Genomic DNA, 21,561 nt, shown 5'->3' with positions numbered 1-21,561 from the left:
TCCAAATAGTTAATCTTGGTCAAAAATTTCACTCCATGATCAAATTATTATCTTAGGTGGCAAAATGACGATTTTGCCCTTGAATATCAAAATTTCTAATTTTACCCCAAATGAACCCTCGAACTCCGAACAATCATTTTTAGTCATTCCTGGGCTATAAAATATTAAATTTCATCCTACAATTCCTATTTGAACTAGTTCGAGGTTAAATCAATTTAAGTGTACCGTTAGGTACAATATCGGGTTTCGTCTATTCTTAGGTGCTTTTCTAGCGTAATAACATGCTACTCAATGCATGTATGTCATGACATGTATTTATAGGGTCGGGTTTTACATTTTTTTTTATCTTACTAGTGCTCTTATCAATAAAGGCAGCAAGCTTATCAACATGCAAGGGTATGCCTATTTCACTCATAACTAAGGCAAAAGACAAATCTTCATTCCATATCTTAAATTTAGACGTGTTAAGAGTCTCAATAATAGCTCGATTAGTATTCACAGTAAATGTCATTGTTCAAGACAAGAAATACAACTATTAGTTAATTGGGCAATAACGGAATAATTAGCAATAGTCCGAAATGTACTAAAAGAAAATAGCTAAAAAGTTTAGGTGCATTATCAAAAACTCCCTTTTGGGCAGAGAATATGATATGCTAATAGGCATTCTTCACATAAAGCTAATACGAGAATATTTTAGTTTTCAAAAAGCTTATCCCTTTTAGGCAGATAGACCTTCTAGACCTGTATACTCTCAACTATGATACTTCATGTCTCATTCTAAATTACCCTACACAATAACCCTTTTAGGTAGGTAATTGTATCAAGCAATTTAAAAAATCATCCTGTAACCTTTTGTTTAAGAAAATAATCCATTAATTTCAGTAAATGATCCACTTTGATAGCCAAACACTTACATCAATTAATAAAAAATTTCTTAAACCAGGAATTAATTATTTGCCCAAATTTCTTAATTTGCATACTCAACCCAATGTATGCTATTGACCGTTCTTGCTGAGATACTAAGTCTAAGTGTCTCTCATTTGATCCCAAATAGTATTCATAGCATTAAAACTTAAGGTCTTAAACTTTAAAAATAAATACAATATATTCTCTAAATTATGTATACAATTTCAACCCCAAGAGTATACAAATTTAGAAACTAATATAAGGAAAGTACATATAGCCATTCAACTTAAACATTTGCATTTTATTTTTTTATTACATTTTGTAATATCTTGTACTTCGATATGGTGACTAATAAAGCTTATCGGATGCTAATTGAGATTAATTATAATGTTTAAAAGTGATGAAAGGTGAAAGGAATAGTTTGAGATAAAATATTTCGCACACAAAAAAATAATAATAAAATAATAATATTTTATTCAAAAAAGAATTTGCGAGATAAAAGGTGATTCAGAAGTGAATTGAGGTATAATAAGGTATTTTAGATACCAAGGAGACAAGAGGAAATTTTTAAAATAAAATAATATTAAAATATTAACATTTTATTCGGTGTCAAAATTTTCCATGAAGGAGGATTATACGGTCAATCTAAGTGGGGGAGAAGAAGAATGAGAGAAATTTTAGAGAAAAATGACGTTAATGGGGCTATGTGTCTTTCTTAAGTAAAGATAGCATGAGTAAATAAATATTTTAAATATTATGGGGACACCGCGTTGGAGTACAAACTTTATGCTTTATTTGTACATGTGTAGAAGAAGATAATAGAAGGAAATTGGAGTTAAATGAGTGTTGGGAGGACTAAATTAAAGAGGGAAGAAACTTGGAGGGCAAAACGATAATTTTATACAACGTTTGGTCAAAGCTTCCAAAGGAAGCTTTGACTCTCATCTTTATTAGCCAAATCATCCTTATCCTCCCAACAAGATATTTTCTCCTTCATTCTTGAAGCTTCTAGCGCCATCTTCTCATTTTCCCCCATGGAAAGTTAATTTTCTTCCATTTTCTTTCCTTGTTTCCTTTTCATTTCCTTTCTCTTCTTACTTCTTCCTTCTCCCAATTCCTTGTGCACCAAAGTTATAACTTCTAACCCCAATTTCCAGCACATCTAAACCCTAGGAGAAAAAGAAGGAAAAAGAGAGAAAGGAAGAAAAAAGATTGGATTTGTAATTCAAGCAAGCTAAGGTAAGGATTTTTGTGTTTTAAGTTCATGGTTGGTTAAATCCTTGGAAAAATAATGAGTGAATCATTTTGTGGCAGCTATGGTAGCCATGGGTGTAAGGGAATTATGAATTTTGTTGGGTGAAATCCAAGCTAAAACCAAGTGGTAAGCTTCATGCTATAATTTGAAGCCTATGATTAGTTTACTATGGTAAGAATGATTGTGTGCAATATGTAGTGTTATTGTGGTGTCATGGGTATGATTAGAAGGTAATTATATTAATTGGAAGTTTGGAAAAGAAATGAATTGTGTGAATATATGTGTTGTTAGGAAAAGCTTAAAAGGTTATGGATGTTGGTGCGTATGAATGGATATCGATGTTATGCTTGGTGGCAACATGTAAATGAGAATAGTGTTCCATGTAAACTTAGAAAGTGTTTGATGGAAGTAAATTTGTAGTTGCTTCCATATGTTAGCTAATTGTTAGGGAAATGATAGTTAAACTTGATAAATATCCTTAGACAAGGTTAATTTATGTGATAGAGTTATCAATAAGTTGCTGGTATCTATAATCTAAAGAATAACGCAAGTAAAGGATAAAGGCAACTTTGGTAAAAATGTGTCAAGATATAAGTTAGTTGAATAAGGATTCATGATGGAAAGAAAAAGAGGAGAAGGAATGATGTACACTAAAGGTATTGCATTTCTATGGTTGTTAGGAAGTGCAAAGGTAAAGTTAGAGTAATGTGGCGTGTGCTGGGAGAAATAACAAGCGGTCGGCAAGTAGAAAAAGCTAGATACACCTTCGAACTAATAGCAATGTAATATCCCGCTATCGTAAAATTAGTGAACTTGCATTGAAAATATTTTGAAAAATCTATTGATATTTGGACAAAGCGTGTGAATGATTTTTATTTGATTTTTCCTTAAAGATTATGCATAGGAACAAGCCTTTATTAAAACGTTTTATGTTGTGAGTATGCAATATGATGAATCCTTGTGCCTTATATGATGCTGATGTAAATATATATATGTTGCGTATTGATAGTTAATATTGTGTAATAAATATAATCGTGCGTGTGCGCGATGTGGGGGATGCACATGCCGGTGATGACGAGGTGCGAAAGTGTGGATGATGAGATTGCCCATGTGGGCGATGTGGGGGGAGCACATAATGGCATTAGTTGTGTGCGATGTGGGGGTCCACATGATGATGATGATATATTCCATGTGCGAGATGTGGAGGGAGCACATGATGGCATTAGTTGTGCGCGATGTAGGGGTGCACATGATGATTATGATATATGCCATGTGCGTGATGTGGGGGGAGCACATGATGGCATTAGCTGTACGCGATGTAGGGGTGCACACGATGACTCCGACTATGTGCGGTGTGGAGTGCACATAAGCTGGGTGAGGTGGTGGTTGTATACATGCTTGTATATATATATGCCATAGATTTGTTTTTATATGCTATAGAAAAGGGTATGAAAATAATGTGTGATTGCATTGAATCTTGAGAAAACTTTATTATTGTAAATGTGTTCAATTTAATGAACAATGTGGCATGAGTGGATCTTCCTTGTGGCAGTGAAAACCCCTTAGATTTTATTTGGCCAGAATTTCGCTGCAGTGAGAATCAATCTATTATACTTGACTTGCTTGAATTCTACTAAAGTTTTCACTCTTCAATTTTTTGTGGTTCATGGATCCTTCATCATCGAGTGATTAAACAACCAAGGGTTTGAATGAGGGGTTTTTAACAATAATTAAACTAAATTATATTGTTTTTGAACTTAAGTGCATCATGATTTCTAAACTTCCCTTATCGTTACTTATTCCCTTCCTATGTTCACTCACTGAGTTTGTACTCATGTTTTTAAACTTCATGTTTTAGGTTTCCTGAGTTAAAGGTGATTGGATCCCAAGACGAGGTGTTCCTCCCTATCCATTGTCGTAGGTTTACCATGACATTAGATGTTAGCAACCGTACCCAGAGTCACTTCGTTGACGATTAAAGTCCAATTATGTGTATATGAATACTTGATGTGAAATGTTAAGATTCATTTGTTGATCTATATATGTATATAATGGTTAATGATGCCATTATGAATGCTTGATTGGGTTTTGTGAGTTGTTCTCAAAAGAACTATATTCGAACACTACGAATTTTAGATTTTAAAGAAACATGGATTAATGTATAAGATTATATAAATAGGCTTACTTGGGCTTAGTAGGCTGAGCCTATTGAGCCTTTGCGCCGGTCATAACCCAAAAATTGGGTTGTGACACATTCATTCTAGAAATATCCCATTAGAAATATTCAAAATAATTAATTAAATGCACATAAAAATAAATAAATATTAAACATGCATTAAAAATTCAAAAAAATAGTACAATATGTAACGTTAGGCAAGTAGAGATGAACTACTCGCAAATATTTCAAAAATTATGGGCCTAATGGGCCCCACGCGCCTCACACTTCATGCTTGAAAGTGGGCTTTGTTGCCCAATAGATTTGTTTATTTCTTTAACTTTTAATTGGATCAAATTTGACCCAATTGAGTCAAATTCGACCCATTTGTGTCTTTATCCTTATTTTTATCTAATTCTTAGCTTTTGAAGTATTTTGATGAAATTGACCCTTTTAAATCTTAATTAAGACTTTGTTCTGTAATGCCCATGCATTAAAACTCATCAAATTACTACAAAACCAATATCAATTAATTAAGAAAATTAATTTTGAAAACCCATTCTTAGCCCGTTTTAAGTTTTTGTCAAAATTGATCACAATACGCTTATATTTTATGTAATTAAACTTAGATATCAACTTTATAACATATGTAAGTTGATTTTAAGAGTCCAATTTAAATTAAAACATATAGAACAGAAGTGATTAAGTAAGGATTAGATTTTAGGTTATATGTTTAAACATAAAACTTATTATCTAATTTCCATCTCTACAGTACGAGTTAAGAGAAGAGTTCTATACAAAATTAATCTATGTATTGTGAGGAATAAAAGCCCTAACCTTATGATTAGGAACAATAACTGGAAAATAAATTTCCAACAGTCAAAAATAAGTATACACCAACATACAATTTTATAAAATAAATTCATTAAATTCTTAAATTTTGTTAGGTTCTAATTTCACACAAGTTGCTCTGATACCACATGTAAGTTGAATCCCTAGATCCATGTGTGAATAGAACAACAAATGCATCAACTATTTATTGCGTATCTGTTTGACTCATAGAGGTAGTCATTGTTCATAGCGAAAAAACAGAGAATCCTAATTAAGGCTAGATCTTCCTCTTCGCACTTCTCTATTATTTGTGACAGCTCTCAATGGGTAGATATTGTTAGATTAGAAGGGAAAAGGGGACTTAGCCATATATATATAATAAACAAAACCCTAATACAAGCTTCCCCATTAAAGGTGTATTGTGCCAAGGCGTACACAACTGCCAAACAATAGTAACCCAATTAGATGTGCAAAGCCCATCATTAACCGATCACTTTAATATTAATTGGACTCTCATGCTTCATCTTACAATGAGACTAAACTAACAGTTTGTTTTATTAAATCAAAATTACCAATTAATAGAAGCCCACATAACAGAAAATTCTAACAATGGATATCATCGTGATGATTTGCTTAGCTGTTGTAGTTTCTTGGTTTCCTTTCCGGGTGGCCTTTTCCTATGAGGCTTTTCTGTTTTGCGCATTTGCTGGATGGGAGGTAAGGAGTTTTCTGGTTGCTAAGTGAATTTTTTTTCTTGATGTCTCTTTTGTAAAGCTGCAAAGTTTTGAGAGTAGCATACATGCCTAAAATTCTTTTATTAATGTCTAGTTTTTGGATTTTAGTCAATGATTAAAGTAGCATGAACCAATTCCATCAATTAAAATGGATGGTTGTATGTAAGGGTGGAAGCTAGTTAATTTTTGTTGGGGGGAAAAAGATGAAAAGGAATAAAGGTTAAAATTTTTTTAAATTAATACATTGCATTTAAATAACAATCAAGAGATTTATAATAGAAAATAAGTTTATATAATATATAAATAAAAAAAATAAGAAAGAAAAACATAAAAAAGTTGTGCTCGACAATATTTTTTAGATTTATAAAATATAAATAGTTAAATACCATATATTGAATTTCACATAATAGTTAAATAATATAAATAGAAAGAAGAAGATAAAAGAAAATTTTATCTTATCCAAGTTCACAATATCATAAATCTCTTTTTTAAAGAAAAAAATGTGTTTCATTAGTTAATTACCAAAATGAGAGAAAAGTAAAATAAAAAATCAAAAAGAGTAGAGAAAGAGAAAAAGAAAGAGAGGGAGAAAGAGTTGTGAATAAACTTAAATTAGGGTAACACTGATTAGGATTTGTAGGATTATTTTATTATTTAATATGTATATTACTTATTAAATAAAACAATTATTTTGAAGAGCGTTAAAAACATATAATAAATAAAATATTTCAAAATTTTTGGGGGCACGACAATGCCACCCTCCGCCCCTGGTTGTATGAATAAATGTGTTCACGTTAGCAACTTTTTTTAAATAATTTATGAACTTTTTGTTTTTGTAAACAATTAAAAAAGAAATGAAAACAATCTTTTATCAAATGACTTTAGGAGCAATTAATACTGTAGAAAGAAACGAATATCTGAACAGTAATTTAAAACAAAAATTTGGTGCACATAAATCTTCCTGGAGGAGTTATAATCAGCGGCCACCATGAAATGGTGGTGAGATTATTATTTGGTCTCTGATGCTATCAAACCCAGCAGTTGTGGAGCCACTACCAGTTACATTGCCACTGCCAAATGCATTTGAATGTACAGCTATCAAGTTCTCTCAGTTTCTTCAGAACCCAAATCAACTTTAACCCAAGGATGCTTTTCCACGACTCTCAACCCTTCTAATTCCGTTGCTACTTCCTTCATGGTAGGCCTTTCCTCACCTCTAACACTTAAGCACCTTTTTGCTAGCTCAGCAACTTGCTGGATCTGTTGAATGTTCCCCTCATTCGCGATGCGACCATCAAGAATTTCAAGCAACTGGTCTTCTTTCATTGAAGAAACAAAGACCATAGCAAGATTTCTTTCCTTTTCAGGCCGATCAAAAGCAAGAGCTTGCTTACCTGTAAGTAGCTCAACAAGAACAACCCCAAAGCTGTAAACATCACCTTTCTCTGTTAGTTGACTACTGTGGAAGTATTCTGGGTCCAAATATCCTAACGTCCCTTGCACCAAAGTGGTTAACTGCGTTTGATCCAATGGGACGAGCCTTGAAGCTCCAAAATCTGAAACTTTTGCTGTGTAACTGTTGTCTAACAGTATGTTTGTAGTCTTCACATCCCTGTGAATTATAGGCATAGACGTCGCAGAGTGCGAGTATGCAAGTGCTCCTGCAGTTTCTGCAGCTACTTTCAACCTCAATTCCCATACAAAGTGAGGATGCTGGGAGTTCATCGTGTAGATGGTCTGAAAGAGTCCCATTGGTAATGAATTCATAAACTAGTAGAGGCACGTCAGTCTCTAAACAACAGCCTAATAGCTTAACCACATTCCTGTGGTTGATTTGTGTCAGCACAAGCACCTCATTGATAAATTGTTCTATTTGGCTCTGGTCACAAATTTTAGATTTCTTAATGGCTACTACTTTGTTGTCTGGAAATAGTCCTTTGTAGACTGTTCCGTAACCACCTTGGCCGAGGACTCTGCTTTCATGGTAATTCTTGGTGGCTTTCTTTAGCTCTTCTGCAGTATAGATTCTGGCAGTTTCAATTGATCCTTTATGTTTAGACAGTTGTTGCTGTAACATAACGCCGCCATTTTGCTCAAAGAACTTCTCTTTCAATTTGATAAGCTTTCTTTTCTGCACTCCCCAATATATCCAACACCCTCCCACAATTAGCACCAAGAGGCTTATAGTGACACCTGCACAGAAAATTATCACATTTAGAAACAGTCCAAAACGTTCTTAAGGATTCTGACCTAATAATGAATTCTTAAAGATTCCAGGATAATAATATACTAACTAATACTAATTATATGATACAGAATAAAGAATATAAAGTTTCTAAAACCAAAGTTAATGAATATTCGTTGTACTGCATAAATACGACTAAGACAGCCGGGGCTTCTGAGCCAATTTTCAATTTGCTCAATGCAGGAATTATGAATTTAGTTAAGCCTGTGAATTGAGGAGGCGACCAAGCTGCAGTGGACCAAAGAACGTTTTCTACTCATTGAAATTTTTTTTTTTTAAATCTCGTCCAGATAAATATCTCTAAAGTTTAGGTGCATGCCTCAACAGATTAAAATGTTACGAGGTAGGCATCGTTGACAACCTTGACTTCTAGGACCTGTCGTAATCAAAATAATTAATTGAATCTCTACTCTACCGAACCATCACACATATTCAAAATAAATAAAAGGTGTAGGAATAAGTAAAAAAAAAGTAGTATGATATTCCGACACTTCTTAAACCTCCACAGCGGTGACAATCATGTTAATCATTCTTCTACTCCAAGCCAACAAGCTATAACATAATTTCAATGCTAAAGTGATGCAAAATTGCTATCATAATTTCAATACTAATGTGATTCTTACCATTGGTGTCAGTTTCAAGAAATTAGAATTATGTTGAACTGGTTAACAATAAAAATTCTAAAACAGAATACTCACTCAATGGAATAATCAATCTCTTTTCATCGCCTGTATTGGCTATACGATGGCAACCTGTCCCGTTTCTCATTCCATCCCCTTCGAACCCTTCTGGACAAGAGCAAAAAACACTTCCAGGCGAGTTGTGGCATGCCCCGCTGCAGGGATTTGAAGTTCTGCATTCATCAATATCTGCGAAAAAATGGAGCCTCCCGTCACAATGAATACCACCTTCCAATCGATATCATATAAAAAGAACAAGGTTTTCTTTTCTTTTTTCATTTTAAGTAATGCATAAACGTTTGAGGAAACAACATACTACAATATATTGGTACCTTGACAGCCATCAACAAGGTAAGCGTTTCCTTGAAAACCTGTCTTGCATCTGCAGCGGTACCCAGGTCCATTGCTTGAATTCGAGCATTCGCTATCTGCTGCCTGGCATGCATATGTAGTCAGATTATTTTGAGCTTCTTGGCATGTTACATTTCCTACTGCCCAGTCAAGCACGACAGGCATGTCGTCTTTGTTTCGCAAATCAATAAGATCTGCAGTGGAGAAGTTATAAAACCCCTCTTCAACCAAAAAGGCAAAACTGCACGGGTTGAAGCTGCTAACTGTGGTGTGATTCTCCAAGCTGCCAACGGCAGCACCAAAATTCCTCATTCCTCTTGGGATCATAGTTTGGCAACAGCCTATGCCTGCACAAGACCCGTTTGCTACATTGTCAATCTGGTCACAAAGAGACAGGCATCCAGTTGTAAAGTTTTGTCCTCGTGTTCGAGCAATGGCTTCAAAAGTATCACAACCAACAACAGTGAACCTGTTACGGGTATTTGAAATGGGGAATTTTGTCAAAACGAGCCGAGAAGATCTGTCCTCAACTATGAGGCCTGACGCATTATAACATTGGCGGGCTATAGAGGAAGAGACTCGCAATTCGCCATCTAGAGAAATGTTCAGGACTGGGGCAGATGCATTGCCTTGTCCTAAAAATGGTTTTGGAGGGCTGAAAGTGGTGTTACAGGTGATCAGAAATGATTCATCGAGGAGACATCCATCCCTTATTCCGAAAGGGTAAGGAATCTCAAGGGAACCGCAACGATCTGTGCACCCTGGGTTGGTTTGTGAGGCCACTTCTGCTGCAAAAACTACCAATCCAAACAATATGACATTCTGCAAAACTAATCAATGCAAAGCCATTGTTTTCATTCTATAGTTATCAATCATGGGAAAGAAAGCCATTTTGTGATTTCGAAACCTTTCACCGGGCTCCTTTTATAAATCCAATGCACGTTAAGTCTTTTAGTTTTTTCTCATGAAGCCGTATTTTTTATTTTCCACTTTTGTTTAATTCTTTTAGATTCCTTTTAGTTCATTCCCTTGACCAGGCCGCCAGGGTGAATAAGTAAATAAAGTAAAAGCCACATCAAAAAATAATAATAATAAGATTGATGAGAGTTGAAGCTAAAATTATTCCTTACTAGCCCACCACAGTCACCTGTTTTGGCTCCAATTAATGGAGAGTTCAAGTAAGATTCAGGTCATGAAACTTCATCCCCAAAAGATAGAGCATCAAGTGGAGTTGAAAACATACCTCCACTCAGAGGGTAGCTGAGGATGTGGTGGGGTTTGAGACTTCTAAGGATGCAGTTGAGTTAATAACAACTAAGGATGTTTTAAGGTTTGATACTTCCAAGGACGACACAGCTGAGCTAAGAGCAGCTGATGGTGTGCAGTCAAGTCCTGCAAAGGATGTGGAGGAACTGAAACCTGCAAAAGGCATGGTGGAATTAAAGTCGGGTGATGATTTTGAGGAGTTAAAGTCAAAGCTAAGTTTTATGGATTCAAAGCTTAAAGAGGCTGAGCGTAGCATCATGAAGCTGACAGAAGAGAGAAGCATAGCTACGCGAGAGAAGGACAAGCTTAAGGTGTTGGGATAAGCCTTGCACCCAATTAAGATTGGTTAAGGCTTTATTTCAATCATGCAACAGTATCATTCATGTTGAATGATTAGAGGTTTTCCTTCATCAATAAGACATCAATTATAATGAGTTATAAGTCTAATTGGATGAAGTCCATAAGATTAATATACCTTACAAGGAAACTGTAATGGGTTGCAGTTATGAGATTCTTATGCATTAAAGTATAATCTAAAAATGTTCCTGGTCAATGTATCATTGAGACTGGACATCAATGATGTTTAAAGACTGGTATATTCTATGTTCCTTACTTTGGAAGTAAGCAATCGATCTCATAGATTGAAGTATAGAGATACTTGGAGTTAGAATATAGGTGCTTGCCTAGGAGAGCAAGTTCACTGAACATGACCCACCATGAGAAGTGCATTTGGTAATACACTCTAGTGTCTATGCAACATTTCTCATGTGTCAGTCGTGTAAATACTCCCTAGACTTGAGACACCAGGTTGTCTTATATGTGGAGTGCTATACTTTGATTTCATCCTTACGGGTGCCTAACAAAGGATGCCAAAGCAGGATGCTTTTGGGTATAATATGAAGCATTTGAAGGCAAATGAGTGGTCAAGATAGGAATCATCACCTCAAGTGTTTTAGAGGACATATCGTATCAGTTCTTGGTTAACATTAGCTTATTGAAGTCCTTGGCCAAGGCGACATGGAGATTATGAAAAAGGTTTAATAACTCTCTATAAAGCTAATACTATAATTGCATAAACAAATATGGAGGTAAAAAAGAGTAGACATTGTACCAAACTCTTATCATCTCCGGGATATATGATGAGGGAATGAATTATACTGATAGACTGTACACTGAAAGGTTGTCAAAGAACCCTTTGACATCCCAACAATTGGGTGGCCATGATGCATTGCTAGATGCCAATCTTGGTCTATGGAATTGATTATAGATTAATTGATTGAAATTTATATTAATCAATTAAGTCATTAATCAATTCCATTGTCAACATGTTGGGAACCTAATGGGTCACACACAATGATTGCATTTGAATTAAATTGAGAGAGTGATGATTTAGGTTAGACTTAAATCACATGCTAGGTAATTAACTTCTACAAACTTAATTAAAAGAGTTTAATTAAGTTTTAGGCATAATTATAAATAGTTATAATTATAAGGCCTTGATTGCAAAATATAAAAGAAATTAGTTTTGATTTTAAATTTCAATGACTTAATTAAAACAGTTTAATTAAGTAATGGGCCCAATACTATAATGTGTTATAATATTGAAGGCTTAATTGCAAAATTGAAGTTATTTTAACCTAATTATATAAGTCACCTTTTAACTATTTTTCATATGAAAGTTTTTCACAATTAAAGAAAACGTAGTTTTTGTCAGAAAAAGAGAAACGTTTTCTTTCTTTGCCACCACTCCCTTTGTGTGAAAGAGAAAATTGCTTATGAAGTAATTTTCGAGAAAGGTTTAGCTAAGATTGTGAAAAAGAAGAAAAGGACAATTGTTGTCCCCTTTGCTAGCACAAAGTATAGTTAAAAACTCCTTCCTTTGTTAAAGTTTCAAGTGCAATCGTGTGTACTATCATTAGAGGCCAAGCACTTGATTGGCTAGGGTTTTTGCTCCTTGTGGTGTTCACGGGATTGCTTCGGAAAGTGCCATCGTGATTATGAAATTACATGGCAAGGTAACTTTCTAAATAATAATTTATTTTGTGCTCTTATGTGTTAAATATCACCAAGGTGATCAATGGGTGGAGGCATGTTTTGTTGTTTAGTTATAAAGGTTTTAATTTTCTTTTCGCTGCGTATTTTGAGCATGCCATCCATAGCCAAACCCATCATAAGGGTGAACTAGAATTGTTGAAAAGGAAGTCTGATGTCAGAACAATTCAGGTGGGATTTCCCTTCCTCTATTGTTGTATGGTGGCTGTCATCAGCCTGGCCGTCGGATACTTTAGCCATCTTTATGAGGGAATTTCTTCACATGAAGCTGGATTTCTCAAGGAGAGAGAACAAATGAGTTATATTGTGATTATTGTTTATAGAGGATCCTGTTATCTTGTTTAATATGAAGTTTTAATGCCAAAAGCATAGCCATTTTGTATGTTGTATGCAAGTAGCAACCTTTCCCTTTTTTGTAAGTAAATTGAACAAATCTTATGTACGAGAATAAAGTTAGCAATTGGGAGTTGATTGTATGGGAGTCTATGTCTTGCATAGAACAACTAAATTTAATGAGAAATAATAATAATAATAATAAGATGACTTGAACCTTGATGAATTTGACTTTTCAAACATCTCTGTTTTGGTTTTGTTCCTTTCTCCCTTGTTTGTTATGGAACAAATGGCTTCAAGGTAGAAGGACCAACAACCACTAGTGGCTCAACTGAAACATCTTGATAGGTTTGCTTTGCCTTTTATATACTCATTAAGATGCTAGAACTAAGTCCCATTACCACTTTTTTTAATTAAGTGAAACATCTTTTGCCATGTTGTTATCTAAGGACTAATTGTTTGTGTCAATTCCATTGTCTTGATCAAAAATCAAATTCTACTGTTGGTTTTAGAACCAGGCTTTTTTTTTTTTTTGAGGTGGTTAAGTTAAGCAAAAAAAATTAAAGATACTTGCTAGGCAGACTACTAGCCTTGTTGCCGTCCTCATCATGGAAAAATTTGAGTGAAAATAGTGAAGAGCTTAGGTTGCTGAAGTCTGAAAAGGCTGGCTTCAATATAATATGCATATATGGTACTTGCATTTACCTCGTGTCATTTCATATGTAGCACATTCCTGACAATTATTAGATTATAAAATTTAAGAGGCGCATTATCTCTATGTCCATATCAAGTAAGCAAGTCTTATCAGCCGCATTATGAGAATCCTTATGGCACAAGTTTTTCAACTGATGACGAAGAGTAACTAGAAGTAGTAGCCAGTAACTAAGATTGCCAACACAAGTAGTGCAATGTTTTATAACTGAGACCAACATCTAGGTTCGTCTAGCATGTAGATTCTTGCCAAATATAAAGTCAAATTTTAGTTACAAGTTAAAATATTTGAACTTTCTAGTTTCTCTATCTCACCTTTCCCAAGGCAGGTGTATTTCTTCTGTTTTCTGTTTTCAAACCTTCATGGTCTGAAAGAAATGGACTGACATCTTCCAAACCAATGAAAGGAAACAAGCTTGCCAACATTTCTAACAAGAATGCTTTTACATCTTCCAATTCAAAAATCAAACCTTGAGAATCAAATTTTACTAGCTCATTTTGATGAGTGTTGTCTTTCTTACTGGTTGAAGATTGTTTTCTATCTAAAGCTTCATTGTTGGGCTTTATTCCTTGAGTCTTTGGGAATACAGCATCAGTTAACCATTCTATATAGTTCTCAACAGAATGGTAAGGCTTAGAGAATGAATAGGACTTTAGTTGAGATAGAAAGATGCTTGTTGTATCAAATGAATATGCCAAGGGCATTTTAGGTAAAAGTTGTAAACACAGCTAACTATCTGCTAAACAGAGCTTATACTAGGGTCTTGGATAGTAAAACACCTTTATGAAATGTGGTTTAATCATAAACCAAAAGTGTCTCATTTCAGAACCTTTGGAAGCATCTACTATGCTATGGTTTCAGATGCTATGAGGTATAAATTTGATCCAAAGTCTGTTTCAGTAGTATTGGTTGGCTATAGTGAAGTTTCAAAAGGCTACAGGTTATATGATCCTGAATTGAAGAAGATTTCTATAAGTAGGGATGTGGTATTTGGTAAAAAGCAAAGTTGGAATTAGTTTAATAAGGTGTTGGACAATTTGATTTCACTAATATAGCTGATGTAGAGGCACAACATATTGCAGCTAATGATGTTTTTGACCTTGAGAATGAGAGTTAAGTTGTTAGAGGTACAAAGAGCTTAGCAGATATTTACAGCAAATGCAATGTAGCATTAGTTAAAGTAGCAACCTTCAAGCAAGCTCAACAAGAAGATCACTGGAAATCAGCAATGGATGATGAAATGGAGATGATATCTAAGAATGGGACTTGAATTCTTGTTGACAGACCAGCTGACAAAACCATCATAAGAGTCAAGTGGGTTTATAGAACCAAACTTAATCATGATGGTTCTATAAACAAGTATAAGGCTCATTTGGTGGTTAAAAGGTGTGCTCAAGTTTATGGGGTTGACTACATGGAAACATTTTCTCTAGTGGCCAGACATGACATAATTAGGGTGCTTGCTGCTTTGCCATCTAATGAGGGATGGAAAATTTATCATTTGGATGTCAAATCCCCTTTCCTTAATGGCATTCTTACTGAAGACATCTATACTGAGCAGCTTGAGGGCTATGTGAAGCAAGGGTTAGAAAATAAAGTTTGTAAGCTTATTTAGGCTTTATATGGCTTGACGCAGGCTCCAAGAGCCTAGTATACTCGAATTGATAATCATTTTAGAGATCAAGGGTTTCAGAGGAGCAAAAATGAGTCAACAATGTATGTGAAGAGTGGAAATGGCACTGAGCTACTAATTGTGGCACTGTATGTTGATGATCTTCTAATTATTGGTCCTAAATAAGAGTATTCAACTGAGTTTAGAACTCAGATGAAGAAGGTGTTTGAAATGACAAACTTAGGAGAAATGACTTACTTTCTTGGAATGAAGATCATACAATCAATTGATAAGATTGAGCTATATCAAAGGAAATATGCTACAGAGTTGCTGAATAAGTTTAATATGAGTGAATGTAAAGCTGTAAGCACTTCATTAAGCACTAGTGAAAAGTTTTGCAAAATTGATGGTTCTGCTAAAGCAAATGGGCAGTTGTATAGAAGCATTATTGGTTCTTTGTTATATTTAGCAGCCACTAGACTTGATATCATGTTTGCTACAAATTTGCTATCAAGATTCATGCAAGATCCTACTAAGACTCATTTTATAGCTACAAAGAGGATCTTGAGGTATGTGAGAGGAATTGTGGATTTTGGACTAATGTATTTGAAGCAGGAAAGTAATCAACTGTTGGGATTTTCAAATAGTGATTGGGCAGGGTCTATAGATGATTCTAAAAGCACATGAGGTTTTTGTTTTTCTTTTAAAAGTGCTGTGTTTGCCTGGAGCTCCAAGAAGCAGCAAGTTATAGCTCAATCAACAGTTGAGGTAGAATATATTGCTTGTGTAGCTGCTACTAATCATGCTTTATGGTTGAGGAAACTTCTAAATGAGTTGGGATTCAAGCAAGAAATAGGTACTTTGATTAATGTTGATAATTTATCAGCAATAGTAATAGCTAAAAACCCTGTTCCACATGGTAGAACTAAGCATATCAGAGTTAAGTACCATGCTTTGAGAGAGATTGTAAAAGAAGGGTGAAATAGAGTTAGCTCATTGTTTAACTAATGATCAATTTGCTAACATTTTCACAAAGGGCTTGGGAAAAGAAAGATTTGAGTATTTGAGTTCCTGTATTGGGAGTTCAACAAATTAAGAATTAAGGGGTTGTGTTGAAGATTGATACTTAATCTGTGAAGCAAACTTATTGGAGTCATTGGAGGGAAGTAACAGTTCTGGAGGCTGAAGAAGTTTTTTCAAGGAAAAAAATGTTGTTGTTAGGAACTTAATAAGCTGAGAGTAATACGATGGTTACTTGTGTCGTTTAGTTTGTTTTTAATTTTCAGTTGGTATATGCAATGTTATGTTGTCGTTTTGTTTAAATTGAGTCCTATACACATCTTTTGATGTCATTTTAGTTCGGTAATCATTTTTTGTTTTCAATGCCCAACGGTCATGGATTCTTCTTCTTGTTTTTCTGTTGAAATTGTGCTTTGATTGTAGTGAAGAGTATTTTCTTGATCCAATTTATGAGGAGAGTTTGTAATAGCTGAGTATAAATAAAATTTTTATAAATGGGATCCATGCTTTTTAGATCTAATATCATGAGCTCAATTTCTTCTCTATTTTCTGCTCAAGCTCTCTGAGCTTCTTCAAGTAACTTTCCAGAATAAAAATAAATGTTTAGTCGTTATTTTCTTCAGACTGCATTTTGTGTGTCACTTTCAATTATGAGATTATGTGTTTAGCACCATTTAGAGGCTGCAAAAGCAATGAAAGCCTCTCTTATTGCTCTAATTTCAACCACACTAGAATGTCTTCCACCCTTATGGATTTGGAGAAAACCATTTTTATGCATCCATCTTCATTCCTCATAACTAACCCCCCCCCCCCCCCCCCCCCCCCGATCCTTACTTCATCGGTAGCCTTGGGTTGCCTCATCCACATTGAACATCATAACACCACACTGTGGAGTACACCATTCCTTAACTTTTTTGCTTGTCTTGTTTTCCCTCAAACCAACACCCATGGCTTAAAACCTATATGTGTCAAAAATTGAGCCATACTCTTAGGGCCATTTAGCCTTTGCAACTCTTAATTTAACTAGCTCAAAAACTTGATCAGTTTTCAATTCCATAACTCTAAACACTTTATCATTTCATTAAGCCATATTGACCATATTATAGCATAGAAACCCATTTTCTACATAGATTTGTTTCCCTTTCTAATTTCCATTCTATTCCATGAGTGAAATGCACTAATCCAATCAGTAGGGACAACCCATTCAACCCCCCATTCCTTCCCTCACGACTGCCACACTCTCCATACTTCTTGATAATGAATGAAAAGATGTCGCACAGTCTCTTGATCCCCGTTACACAAAACACATGTCGTAGCCTCCCAATTTATCAAGTTTCTTCTAGGAAGCTCATACTTGATAGCCACTTTCTCGTGGAGAACTTGCCAACAAGACACTTCAATCCAGTGTGGCACAAGATTGGTCCATATGTTTCTCCAAACATTTCCCTTAAAAGATTCTCTTTTAAGCACCTGTTTACAAAAGGATTTAATCATGTAAAGACCCAAAGCAAACCCTTTCCATGCTACCAAATCTAGCCGCTCCTTGTACAAGTGAAATTCACCAATCATGTGATTAAGTTGCTCCCACTAGTCTTCCTTCTATCCAATCAATTGTCTTTTCAACTTAACATTCCATGTCCATACATTTCCACTCCATATTCCTTGTTCATTAATGAACCCTTTCTTGTTCTGTGCAAGGGCAAACATACTTAAGAAGAGTTTGTGCAACATAACTTCCCCAACCCACGGGTCAGACCAAAACTTTATCCTACTCCTATCACCCACTACCATTTGAATGTTGGATTGTAACTACTTAAAAAATTCGTTAGTGGGGACAAAGGGTTTGATAATATTATTCCACACATTGAAAGCCTTTCTATCAATGTTTATCGTAGGCAGAAGGTTAGTAGGATTTCCTTATAGCTTTCCAACTATCATTTTTCTCCACAAACTATTTTATTCACTCCTATACCTCAAAATCCACTTACTAAGTAATGCTCGATTTTTTTGCTTAAGCTTGATAATCCTAAACTCTCCATTTTCCTTGTAATCACTCACTTTGTCCCATCTAATATAGTGCATTTTCTTTTTTTCATTTGTCCCCTCCCACAAGAACCTCCTCTTAATTTTTTCAAGTTCCTTAACAACTTTTTTGGGATTTGGAAAAATGACATGTAAAAATATGGAGGCTAGTCAAAACTGATCTCAACAACGTCACCCTCCCTTTTATAGAAAAAAGCTTTGATTTCCACCTAAACAATCTATTTTTGAACTTTTCTATAATCAGTTTCCAAATGCTCAAGGAGTTATGATTAGCTTTTATAGGTAGGCCAAGATATGTAATTGGTAGCTCTCCCACCCTACATCCAATGCTCTCTACCCCTCTCCTTATCAAGTGATCTGCCACCCTATGCCTATCAGACTACTTTTATGAAAGTTCATTTTTAGTCCGAAAATCACTTTAAATCTCCTCAAAACTCTTTTCACATTTCGAAGGTTCTCAACCACAAGTCTACAAAACACCATAGTGTCGTTAGTACACTATAAATGTGAGATACCTAATCCGTTTCTCCCAATGGGAAACCCTTGACACAACTCCACTTCTTCTACCTTCAACATCATCTGACTAAAGGCTTTTACTACAATGTTGAATAGAAAAGGTGAACGAGGGCAACCTTGCCTAAGTCTTTGGTTCATCTTAAAAGGTTCGGTTGGCACTCCATTTACAAGGATTGAGGCTTTTGCATTAAAAGAACATCCCATCATCAACTTCATCCATTTCTTCCCAAATCCCATTTTTCCCATAATAAACTCCAAGAAGTTCCAGTTAACACTATCATACGCTTTTTCAAAATCCACTTTAAGTAGGAAACTACCCTCATCCTCTTTTTTCAGCAAGTTTATGATTTCATTTGCTTTGAGAACACTATCCATCAATTGTCTTCCTTTAATAAAAGCAAATTACTACATTTCTATAACTTCTCCAATTTTCAACCTTAACTTGTTAGCTAGGACTTTCGCCACAATCTTATAAATGCTCCCAATGAGGTTAATCAGTCTAAATTCTATTATCACACTTGGATTGGCTACCTTGGGAATAAGTATTATAGAAGAATTGTTTGTCCCTTCCTCCAGTGTACCTATCTCAAAAAAATTCCACATGCAAGCCATCACCTCATCTTTAATGGTCTTTCATTGACTTTTAAAAAAATGACTCTTTAGTTTTCCAAGTCTAGCGGTTAGGTTCTCGGACCTGCAAGTTATGATAGAAAGATCAAGAAATTTTGATTATTCTTGGGAGACTATTTTTACATATTACTAGAGCTCTCATTGATGTTGAAAAAGAATAACTTACTTTAATCAAGACCAAGAGGTTACTTTTAATATTTTCAAAGGTTTAAAATTTCCTAAAGAATCTAATGAGTGTTTTGCAATGAATGTGATAAATAGTGTCACCAATGAGGTATTTATTAAGAACAATCCCAATGATCCACTTTAGGTTTTTTTGATTTTTTCTTCTAAAAGGAATAATGATGAATTTATTGAATGCTTGAATTTGTTGGATTCTCCATCACGTGTCATGAGATTTAATCCCCAATTTGAGTCCTTGGACCTTCCAATTGCTTCATCTTCACCACCCAAGCTTTTTATTGACGAACCTCTTATCTTGGAACTCAAGCCATTACCAATGCATTTGAGGTATGTCTTTCTTGGTGACTCATCTATTCTTCTTGTTACTATTTTTTTCTTCTTTTAGTAATGTGTTAGAAGAAAAGCTCTTACGAATGCTAAAGGAAGTATAAGAAAGAACTAGGATGGACCATTGTAAAGATCGAAGGAATTAGTCTATCTTTATGCATGCACAAAATCATTCTTGAGGACAACCACAAAGCCACCATTAAGTATCAACGTAGACTTAATCTTATTATGAAGGAAGTGGTCAAGAAGGAGATCATTAAGTGGTTGGATGCAGGCATAATGTACCTTGTTTTAGACAGTTTATGGGTGAGTCTAATTCAATGTATGCTAATAAAAGAAGGGATGATTGCAGTTGCTAATGCCAACAATGAGCTTATTCTTACTAGAATAGTGACTGGTTGGATGGTGTGCATGGATTATCGAAAGCTCAACAAGGCCACTAGAGAATATCACCTTCTTTTACCATTCATTGATCAGATGCTTGATAGATTAACTAGTAAGAAATTTTATTACTTCTCGGATGGATATTTTGGATATAATCAAATTGCCATACTCTTGAAGATCAAGAGAAAACCATTTTCACATACCCATATGAAATTTTGCTTTTCGAAAGATGCCATTCGAACATTATAATTCCTTTGGTACTTTTCAAAGATGCATGATGGTCATTTTTCTAACATGGTGGAACAATGTTTTAAGGTATTTATGGATGATTTTTCAGTTTTTTGCGATTCTTTTGACCATTGTCCTTTTAATCTTGCTAGAATCTTTAAAAGATGTGAAGAAACAAACTTAGTATTGAATTGGGAAAAATGCCAATTAATGGTGCAAGAAAGTATTGTTCTTGGACATAGAGTTTCTAATAGAGGCATAAAAGTTGACAAAGCTAAGATTATGACAATTGAGAAGCTTCCACCTCCAATATCTGTGAAAGGCATTCGAAGTTTTCTTGGACATGCTGAGTTTTATAGGCTCTTCGTCAAAGGCTTTTCCAAGATCCCCAAGCCAATCTGCAATCTCTTGAAAAAGATGTTACTTTCAAATTTGATGATGCATGCCTTGCTGCATTTTCGGAATTGAAGAAAAGGTTGGCTTCTGCACCTATCATCATAGCCCCAGATTGAAATCTTCCATTTCAACTCAAGTGCAATTAAAATGACTTTGTGGTCGGTGCGGTCTTAGGCCAAAGAAAAAGGAAAATTTTTCATTCAATTGACTATACTAGTAAGACCTTGATAGAGATCCAGATGAACTACACTACCACTAAGAAGAAGGTTCTTGCAATTGTGTTTGCATTTGATAAATTTCAATCCTATCTGATTGGCACTAAGGTGATTGTTTACATTAATTTTTCAGTACTCAAATATTTGATTGACAATAAAGATGCCAAACCATGTTTGATAAGATGGATCTTTCTGCTACAACAATTTGTTTTAGAGATTCGAAATAAAAAAGGTACAAAAAATCAAGTAGTAGACCATTTATCAAGATTAGAGAATGGAACACAAGTTGGTGATTCAACTTTGATCAATGAGACTTTTCATGATGAACAACTGCTACATGTTGTTTAGAATAGACTACCATGGTATGCTAATTATGTGAACTATATTATAAATAGTGTTCTTCCTTTAGACTTGAATTCTCACCAAAGAAAGAAGTTTCTACATGATGTCAAGTATTATGTGTGGGATGAACCCTTCTTGTTTAAGC

General features: G+C 34.8%; 2 pseudogenes across 1 annotated transcript; one reads left to right on the top strand and one right to left on the bottom strand.

Annotated features, from left to right (window-relative positions):
* Positions 1-6,857: 6,857 nt before the first annotated feature.
* LOC18592451 (putative wall-associated receptor kinase-like 16) lies at positions 6,858-10,233 on the bottom strand (annotated as a pseudogene).
* A 28-nt stretch (positions 10,234-10,261) lies between these two features.
* Positions 10,262-12,820, top strand: LOC18592450 (uncharacterized; annotated as a pseudogene). Its single transcript, XR_016027936.1, has 2 exons — positions 10,262-10,734; positions 12,599-12,820. The product of XR_016027936.1 is annotated as an uncharacterized LOC18592450 (transcript).
* Positions 12,821-21,561: the final 8,741 nt, after the last annotated feature.

The sequence above is a fragment of the Theobroma cacao genome, chromosome 8, assembly GCF_053813885.1.
Source record: "Theobroma cacao isolate CCN51 chromosome 8, ASM5381388v1, whole genome shotgun sequence".
Taxonomy (NCBI): Eukaryota; Viridiplantae; Streptophyta; class Magnoliopsida; order Malvales; family Malvaceae; genus Theobroma; species Theobroma cacao.
Note: the sequence above shows the minus strand (reverse complement) of the source record. Positions and strands in the feature narration are given on the sequence as shown.